Raw genomic sequence first — 9,152 nt, 5'->3', positions numbered from 1 at the left:
ATAACCCCTTTACGGCTTCCCGCAACGCTTTGTCTTGCCAGCCTCGTCAGGAGATTTCGACAGTGTGCTCCTGTGACGATTGGTCCTTTACGAGCGTAATTTTCACTCACCGTACCACAACAACCCCTAAAAACATAGAGCATTGCCTTGCCCCTTGACGGCTGGATCAGAGGTGTTGAATCCACGTGTTTCCGTTGCTTACTTCGCTCTTTTGTCTCCGGGTCGTACTGACACTCATTACTCCAGCAATTTTGTTAGGGGGCTAGGTACATCCAGACTAGCGACACACAGGTAAGAAACTTCGCTGCTTCCTCACTTCCTTGGTCTTTATGAGTAAGTGTGATTAGTCACTGAACCCAGAGGCAAACAAAAGTCATGCGATATGCTGGAAACCGATCTATGACTGTTTTTTCTGTTGTTCCACTATTGCATCGAACGTTGTACACCGATATTCGAGAATAAGGATCTTCTCCTTGGGTTTCAGTTTCATCAAAGAGATACGGTCTGCGTTTTCGATTTTCATCTTTCACACGCATTTGATCAACGCTGAATGTTGCAGCGTCGTTCCCCTACAAATGCAACAAACTAATTACCGACCGATATTCTACCTTTTCAGTGGGCTATGCCAATTTATTTTTGTTTCTTCTCTGGAAGTACTATGGAAGTGTGGTGTGAAGTTCTCAGTGTGTACCAGGATTCCAGACATGTACGAGGGAAGATCGGTAAGTAACGCTCAATAATTTTATTATCAAGAAGTTTAACAGGTAATGTAACAAAAGAAATCACAAATGAATTTACATTTTGTTTACCTACATTTCAATATAGTAGCCAGCGGAGTTGCCACAGCGGTAATACCGGTTCCCGTCAGATGATCGAAGTTAACCACTGATGGGCTTGGCTAACAAGTGAATGGGTGAGCGACCGGTCTGTCGAGCAGTGTTCGCAAGCGAGGTGCATTCAGCCCTTATGAGGCAAATTGAGGAGCTACTTGATCGAGAAGTAACGACTCCGGTCACGAAAACTGACAACGGCCAGGAGAGTGGTGTACTGACCATATGTCCCTCCATGTCCACGTCTCGTGGCAGACGATGACACGGCGGTCGGTCAGTACCGTTGGGCCTTTAGAGACTTGTCCGGACGGAGCTTTAGTTTATAAATAGTCACCAACGTTCTGAACACACTTCTTCCATAGTGCTTCCAATTTCAGTATGCCCTGTTCGTAGAAGTCCGTTTGGTTGTAGTATAGTCATCTGCGGACTGTTGATTTCACTTCCGCATTTGTCGCAAAGCGTTAGCCAGCAAGAAATTTCCTCACGTTACCAAACGGATGAAAGTCCGAAGGTACAAAGTTCGGACTGTATGGCGGATACTGGAACACCTCCCACCTAAATTTGGAGGCTTTCTCATCAACAGGAGCAGCAACATGGGAGCGAGTATTGTCAAGTTTGACATCGTCAGCATTCCAGAATGAGATTTTCACTCTGCAGCGGAGTGTGTGCTGATATGAAACTTCCTGGCAGATTAAAACTGTGTACCGGACCGAGACTCGAACTCGGGACCTTTGCCTTTCGCGGGCAAGTGCTCTACCAACTGAGCTACCCAGGCACGACTCACGCCCCGTCCTCACAGCTTCACTTCGGCCAGTACCTCGTCTCCTACCTTCCAAACTTAACAGAAGCTCTCTTGCGAACCTTGCAGAACTGGAAGGTAGGAGACAAGGTACTGGCAGAAGTGAAGCTGTGAGGACGGGGCGTGAGTCGTGCTTGGGTAGCTCAGTTGGTAGAGCACTTGCCCGCGAAAGGAAAAGGTCCCGAGTTCGAGTCTCGGTCCGGCACACAGTTTTAATCTGCCAGGAAGTTTCATCGTCAGCATTAATGTTGTGGCGTTTGTCACGAAGGGCACGACATAACTTAACCAAAGTTTTAATGTAGGCTGCAGCATTTACAATGGAGCAAAGTTCAGCAAAGTCCAGCAATAACACACCAGACATATTGCAGAACACTGCCACATGCACTTTCCTAGCTGACTTTATGTTTCCATTCTATACAGGCCGGCTTTATTTATGCCGTATAGCAGTACGCCCACGACTCACACAGTGACGATTCCTTCGAGAAAGTCATGCCTTCCTACGGCGTAACGAGTTCTGTGATCCAAGATTGTCATCATTCGCTGGCCCTTGTAGTTATCAGTCAGGTTCTTAGGCACTCAGCGAGCACAAACTTTTCGAAATTTCATCGTGTCATGAACAGTACCGTACACCGCACCATAGGAAATGATGAACTGTTGCGATAAGGTTAACAGTTACACATGGCGGTGGTTCAGAATTGCTGCCTCGGTGGCACCGACATTCTGTGGGGTTCCAGCTGTTATCGGAGTGTGACGAATCACTAAGGTTCACACGCCCGTCTTGAAAGAGTGAACACCACCTGCAAACATTGCTGCGATCCGTCCAGTCGTCCCTTTTGTGTTGGCAGAAGAGCCAGCACCGTGTTAGGAATGGAGGCCGAAATGCACGCGTTTTAGTTCACGCAGGCTGGCGTGAGGAGGGAAGAACTATACTGACGTGAGGTCTGGAACATGACAAGGAATTAGAATTCAGAAAGCGGAAGTAATTAGTTTCATACTTAACTTTAATCCATTAATGATGAACGTCGCTCTTGACGGTACATGATTCACAATATTATCTGTTCAGAATAGTAACTGAATATGGCGCCTTGCTAGGTCGTAGCAAATGACGTAGCTGAAGGCTATGCTAAACTGTCGTCTCGGCAAATGAGAGCGTATGTAGACAGTGAACCATCGCTAGCAAAGTCGGCTGTACAACTGGGGCGAGTGCTAGGGAGTCTCTCTAGACTAGACCTGCCGTGTGGCGGCGCTCGGTCTGCAATCACTGATAGTGGCGACACGCGGGTCCGACGTATACTACGGACCGCGGCCGATTTAAAGGCTACCACCTAGCAAGTGTGGTGTCTGGCGGTGACACCACAGTCCCCATACACGCCAAGCATGCAACTGTGAATTTCACTCGGTTGATGCCCTTTGGCCCACAAATATCGAACTGCACTTCACAGCTCTTCACAATTTGACGCCAGTAACATGCTTGCCATGTTTGATTCGTAGTTCAGACTTCTCTCGCTAGCGCTGCACATGAAAACAATATACTCTCTGTAGCGCAAAGTTCAAACTACACCGTCGTGAAATTTCAACATTCTAGCAACAATATCAGGCGAGGGGAGGGCGGGGGAGGGGGGGGGCAATTATTGTGCTTTCTTTTCCAATTCTCCGTTGTACCAGTAAACATGAACCATCACATCAGGTGGTTTGAGTGATAACGAGTCTATTCCGATTCATTTAATACAGGATTAAATAATATTGAAATAATTCGAGGTTGAAGTCAGTAGAGGTGGTGAACTACCGCCGAATTTACCATGCAGTAACCCCCGAGACAAAGTTTATTGGTAGGACACCGAGCCGCGGATCATAAAATTCGAGTTTGAAGCGGAGACCCACTTATGTTGGTACTTCCCCGACTTTTAAGCTCCGCTCTACTTAACAAGGTGAAGCCGGTGCCAAACATTACACACGATGCCTACCGCTGTAAGCCCTCGTCGACGTTACTCAGCTTGATATTGAAAACGATGCGATCATTACGCCTTTACTGGCGTTGTAAACGCGGAGTCTATCGCAGTTCGCCGCTGCCGGAATCGTTAAACACCGCACGCTGACATGGCCCAACAACGCCAAGTCGGAACGCAGCTCCTGTAATTAATGTTTGCTCCGGCCGCAGAGTAATGAACTTATATCGGGTAACGATGAAGACACGACTTCGTGTAAACACGAAGAGTGCAGCCCGCGCGCACGCCGCCTGATGGATAACTCTCGGAAATGGCCGAGCGTTGTTTGGCGGTCGCAGATGCGGATCTCGCGCATAACTCACGCCTCCGCGTTCGGCGGCTGTCGCGCACGCATCACCGTCACCTCGGGACGTCAGTTCGCGCCGAGACACGCTACTTGCACCACTGTGTCAGCGGGAGCTCTTGTCGTGTGCTGTATTTGTAACGTGCGACCGGCCGCAGTCTTGTTGGCCATGCACAGCAGACGGAGCCTGGCAAATTGCGTTGCAGCTGTGGATAATCAAGAATGTTGTACCGACTTGGCTGCAGCAAGACGACTAAGATGTAATCTTGCGTGTGTGTGATAGCATCCGCTTCTTACGTGTTGCGTGTGGTCTTCAGTGAAACGTGAGTTGATTCTCTTCTCATGAACCGGTAAGTAGCTACTGCACCAAAAGAGAAGAGGCGCTTCAAATGTGATCTTTTCGGCGTTTTTAGAATTATTTCTGTTTTTCTACATCTACATACATACTCCGCAATCCACCATACGGTGCGTGGCTAAGGGTACCTCGTACCACAACTAGCATCTTCTCTCCCTGTTCCACTCCCAAACAGAACGAGGGAAAAATGACTGCCTATAGTCCTCTTTACGAGCCCTAATCTCTCTTACCTTATCTTTGTGGTCTTTCCGCGAAATGTAAGTTGGCGGCAGTAAAATTGTACTGCAGTCAGCCTCAAATGCTGGTTCTCTAAATTTCCTTAGTAGCGATTCACGAAAAGAACGCCTCCTTTCCTCTAGAGACTCCCACCGGAGTTCCTGAAGCATTTCCGTAACACTCGCGTGATGATCAAACCTACTAGTAACAGATCCAGCAGCCCGCCTCTGAATTGCTTCTATGTCCTCCCTCAATCCAATCTGATAGGGATCCCAAACGCTCGAGCAGTACTCAAGAATAGGTCGTATTAGTGTTTTATAAGCGGTCTCCTTTACAGATGAACCACATCTTCCCAAAATTCTACCAATGAACCGAAGATGACTATCCGCCTTCCCACAACTGCCATTCCATGCTTGTCCCACTTCATATCGCTCTGCAATGTTACGCCCAAATATTTAATCGACGTGACTGTGTCAAGCGCTGCACTACTAATGGAGTATTCAAACATTACGGGATTCTTTTTCCTATTCATCTGCGTTAATTTACATTTATCTATATTTAGAGTTAGCTGCAATTTTTTACACCTAACACAAATCCTGTCCAAGTCATCTTGTATCCTCCTACAGTCACTCAACGACGACACCTTCCCGTACACCACAGCATCATCAGCAAACAGCCGCACATTGCTATCCACCCTATATAATAGGTCATTTATGTAGATAGAAAACAACAGCGGACCTACCACACTTCCCTGGGGCACTCCAGATGATACCCTCACCTCCGATGAACACTCACCATCGAGGACAACGTACTAGGTTCTATTACTTAAGAAGTCTTCGAGCCACTCACATATTTGGGAACCAATCCCATATGCTCGTACCTTAGTTAGAAGTCTGCAGTGGGGCACCGAGTCAAACGCTTTCCGGAAGTCAAGGAATATGGCATCCGTCTGATACCCTTCATCCATGGTTCGCAAAATATCACGTGAAAAAAGGGCGAGTTGCGTTTCGCACGAGCGATGCTTTCTAAAGCCGTGCTGATGCATGGACAGCAACTTCTCTGTCTCAAGGAAATACATTATATTCGAACTGAGAATATGTTCGAGAATCCTGCAACAAACCGATGTTAAGGATATTGGTCTGTAATTTTGAGGATCCGTCCTTCTACCATTCTTATATACAGGCGTCACCTGCGCTTTTTTCCAGTCGCTCGAGACTTTACGTTGGGCAAGAGATTCGCGATAAATGCAAGCTAAGTAAGGAGCCAGTGCAGTAGAGTACTCTCTGTAAAACCGAATCGGAATCCCATCAGGACCTGGCGATTTATTTATTTTCAACCCACTCAGCTGCTTCACAACCCCAGGGATGTCTATCACTATGTCCTCCATACGGGAATCTGTACGAGACTAAAACGGCGGTATTTTTGTACGATCCTCCTGCGTGAAATATTTCTCAAATGCTAAATTTAAAATTTCAGCTTTCGTTTTGCTGTCTTCCGTTGCCAGGCCAGACTGATCAGTGAGTGACTGGATGGAAGCCTTCGACCCGCTTACCGATTTTACGTAAGGCCAGAATTTCCTTGGGTTTTCAGCAAGATCTTTTGCTAAGGTATGACGGTGGTAGTGGTTGAATGCTTCGCGCACCGCTCTTTTTACAGCAGCACGAACCTCTACTAACTTCTGCCTGTCCTCATTCTCCCGGTCTTTCTTGTACCGCGAGTGCAACTGTCTTTGTTCCCTGAGCATTCTCCGAATTGCGCTGTTAAACCACGGTGGGCCTTTTCCGTCCTTAACCCACTTTTTCGGCACATACTTGTCCAATGCGTGATTTACAATGTGTTTAAAATTTGCCCATAATTCTTCCACGTCCATCGCACCGGAAGTAAATGAAGTCGATTCATTTACTAAGTGGGATGCTAACAACTGCTTATCTGCTCTTTCTAGTAAGAATACTCTCCTAGCCTTCTTGACCGACTTTTTAACTTTCGTAACCATAGTCGTAATGACAACATCATGATCACTAATCCCTGTCTGAACACTGACACCGTCTATGAGGTATAGTCTGTTCATGGCTATCAGATCTAAAATATTTCTAAAGCATACGTATCAACTTTCACCGCCTGTCCACAGAATCATGACTCAGAAGCATGAAGGGCAGTTTTCGTTACGACCGTTGACACCAAATATTCAGGTAAGTATCGTTGTATCGAAGTGCGAGAGCTCTTCGGGCAACTTGCGTCAGAACGCAGAAATACTAGTGGGTCAGACATTCGTTGTGGGAATCAAATGCAAGCCGACTATGAGGTTTTTGAGAAAAGTAATGAGACTGACAATACTTCGAGCAATCTGACAATGCTGTGTTCAGCTTTTGTAGAAGACCATCAGTCTGAGTTTCATCTCCGTACAGTCTTCACGTGATTTTTTAGAGTGCCATGAGTGAACTTGAGTCTTTGTTGTGTGTTACGAAAATGGGACAAAGGAGTTTAGAGCAACATTATGCAATCATGATTAGTGCTAAATTTGAAGAATACATGAAGGCCGCATCAAACTAGTCAGAAGACTGATGACTCAAAAAAGTAAATAAATTAAAATCAAAATAAAAAATAAAAACCTTCATAATTTCAAAAAGTGTATTCCAGCTAGCCGGCCGGGGTGGCCGAGCGGTTGTAGGCGCTACAGTCTGGAACCGCGCGACCGCTACGATCGCAGGTTCGAATCCTGCCTTGGGCATGGATGTGTGTGATGTTCTTAGGTTAGTTACTTTTAAGTAGTTCTAGGTTCTAGGGGACTGATGACCTGAGAAGTTAAGTCCCATAGTGCTCAGAGCCATTTTTTTGTATTCCAGTCAACAGTATCAGAAGCTTTTTCTAAGACTAGAAATACTATACGTTCATTTAGGTTTGCCTTTCTTCAAATGGTTCGAATGGCTCTGAGCACTATGGGACTTAACTTCTGAGGTCATCAATCCCCTAGAACGTAGAACTACTTAAACCTAACTAACCTAAGGAGATCACACACATCCATGCCCGATGCGGGATTCGAACCTGCGACCGTAGCGGTCGTGCGGGTCCAGACTGTAGCTCCTAGAACCGCTCGGCCACTCCGGCCGGCTGCCTTTCTTCAACCTATCTTATAAGATAAGCCGTAGGGTCAGTATTGCCTCATGTGTTCCTACATTTCTCTATTATCCAAACTGATCTTCTTCAAGGTTCACTTCTTTCAGCTTTTCCATTCTTCGGTGAATAATTTGCGTCATTATTTTGGTTCCTGAACTTATCAGTTTGGTGAATTGGTAATTTTCACGCTTGTCAGCACCTGCTTTCTTCGAAACTAGAATAATTACATTTTTCTTGAAATCTACGTGTATTTCTCCTCTTTCATACACTTTGCACACCAGGTGGAATAATTTTATCATGTCTGGGTCTTCCAAGGGTATCAGCAGTTGAGAGTGGATGTCTTCTGCTCCAATGGGCTTTTTCGACTTGGGTCTTCCAACGTTGTGTTAAATTCTTCTCGCAGTATCACATCTCACTGCTCATCATTATATACCTCCTCTTCCCTTTCTATAATACTGTCTTCATCGTCACTGCCTTTCTAAAGCGCTCTACATGCTTGTACCGCATAGTACTGGTTTGCCATCTGAATACTTAATATTCATGCAGTTACTTCTCTTTTCCCAAAAGGCCTAGTCACTTTTACTATAGGCAGTGTCTATGTTTCCCCAAATTATACGTGCTTCTACAGACTTGCCTTTGCCCTCCATCCATTCCTAATTGTCCACTTTGCACCTTCTGTCAACTTTAGACGTCTTTATCCCATTATGTCGCTGGAGTTGTAACATTTTTACATTTTCTGCTTTTCGGTCAAATTCAGCATCTCCTCTGACATCCAAGGATTTCTAATAGCCCTTATGTTTTTACGAGTTTCATTTCCTACCTTTTTACAATTTCTTCGGTTTCAATCTAATGTTCATTTACAAGAAATTACGGCCAGAGAGCATATATGCCTCTGTAAATGACTTACTATACTTCTCACCGTAATGTAATCAAATTAAAATCTTCCAGTGTCTCGAGCTGTCTTCCACGTATACAACTTCTTTTATGTTTATTAAACCAAGTTTTAAGTATAGTTATATTATGCTCTTTCTAAAAGTCTTCCACGCGGCTTCCTCTTTCATTCCTTTCACCTAGTCCACATTCTCGTACTATTTTTCCTAATTTCCCTTTACCTAATATCGAATTTCAGTCCCCCACCAGAATTACACTTTCCTCTCCCTTAAGTATATGAATAATTTATTTTATTTCATCATATTTTCTTCCAGTCTCTTCATTATCTGCGAAGCTAGTTGACATATGAACTTGTACTCGGTGGGTGTCGACATCCTGTCTGTCTTCGCCTCGATAATGCGTCAACTATGCTGTTCATTGTAACTTACCCATATTCTTATTTTTGTATTCATTATTAGACCTGCTCCTGCATTACCCATGTTTCATTTTTTATTTATACTCCTGTACTAATTTGACCACAAGTTCTGCTCATTCTTCCACCAAACTTCACTACTTCCCATTGTAACTGAGCTCAAAATATCTATTGCGCTTTCTATATTTTCTGATGTCTATACCTGATTAAAGGATCTAACATTCAACGTTCCGACCCATAGAACGC

At 45.1% G+C, this 9,152-nt stretch overlaps 1 non-coding gene across 1 annotated transcript; it reads right to left on the bottom strand.

Moving 5' to 3' along the window:
* Positions 1 to 1,530: 1,530 nt before the first annotated feature.
* On the bottom strand, positions 1,531 to 1,605 carry Trnas-cga (transfer RNA serine (anticodon CGA)). Its single transcript has one exon. It is a non-coding gene; the product is annotated as a tRNA-Ser (tRNA).
* Between the last annotated feature and the right edge of the window lie 7,547 nt (positions 1,606 to 9,152).

The sequence above is a fragment of the Schistocerca nitens genome, chromosome 2, assembly GCF_023898315.1.
Source record: "Schistocerca nitens isolate TAMUIC-IGC-003100 chromosome 2, iqSchNite1.1, whole genome shotgun sequence".
In the NCBI taxonomy this organism is placed as follows: domain Eukaryota; kingdom Metazoa; phylum Arthropoda; class Insecta; order Orthoptera; family Acrididae; genus Schistocerca; species Schistocerca nitens.
Note: the sequence above shows the minus strand (reverse complement) of the source record. Positions and strands in the feature narration are given on the sequence as shown.